Raw genomic sequence first — 1,148 nt, 5'->3', positions numbered from 1 at the left:
CGGAAGTGACGTAGAGTTGGGTCTTTACCATAGTTACCGCCCCCATGTGGGCACCAGAGCGCAGCAGCAGTGGGGGGTGGGGGATAGGGGGTCACCATGAAACCTTCCCAGTTGACTACTTACATTAAGACACGTTTTCTGACATTGTATGTTTAAAATGCAAATATAGCATTATCCTATGTGCTAACTTGTTTCATTTTGTTGACATATTAGAGACACAAGTTATTATAAATGGACTTTTAGATAGCTCTTTATATCACTACATAAATCAGAAAATACTGTCAACAGCCATACAAAATCCATTTTTGCCACATTTTTAGGAATAAAATGTTATATAAATCAAGCTATAAATGTATAGATATGATTTATATATATATACAAACCACTATGCAAACCTTCATAATATAGAACGGTACAAAACTGGAACGTTTGCAGTCTGTAAATGCTACTAAAGTGGAAATTTCTGAACTCATTTTGAGAAAATCTTCTTTAAAGAAAAGTCTTTAAAGACATGCCTTGTAAAAATTATTTTCTTGTGAATCGTTTTATTTTTTTTTACCACATGTACCCTGAAAGAGAGGACATCTATCACTGAGAAGCACATCTGCTATTTATTAAACATAGTTTCTGGCGGTTGTCGGGGCTAACTTGTCTCAATAAAGAAATATCAAATATTACACCCGAATATTGATAAAAGCTTTGCTTTAAGAGAGGACTAAAGTGAGAAAAGAGCAATTGCACTAACATATATCCAAATAATAATTGAATCTTCAATCATCATTAAATTGGTTGTATACACTGCTAAGATGATAAAACAAGACAATGATGCTTGACACGTGACTTTCTTGGAAAAAGATGTTTATAAAAGATGTCCATGACACACAGAGAAGGCTGAGGAGGATTTCCATGAATTACATTAGGTACAATATTTTCTTTAATTATCAAAATCTCAAGAAAGTGAAACACTGATTGGTGGGTTTCACACTGAAAAAGAGAAACTTCTGTTGAAAGGTTTGTGTTTTATTGTCTGTGCTCCTGAATTCATTATCGGATAGTAAATCATTTTGTGTCGGACCTTGAAATTATGAGGTTTGGATTATCATAACTGACAAGACTTTTGTGTCTATGTGTGCATATGCTCTGACTTT

This window comes from Perca flavescens, chromosome 5, assembly GCF_004354835.1.
Source record: "Perca flavescens isolate YP-PL-M2 chromosome 5, PFLA_1.0, whole genome shotgun sequence".
NCBI lineage: Eukaryota > Metazoa > Chordata > Actinopteri > Perciformes > Percidae > Perca > Perca flavescens.
This window is presented reverse-complemented; position numbering follows the sequence as displayed.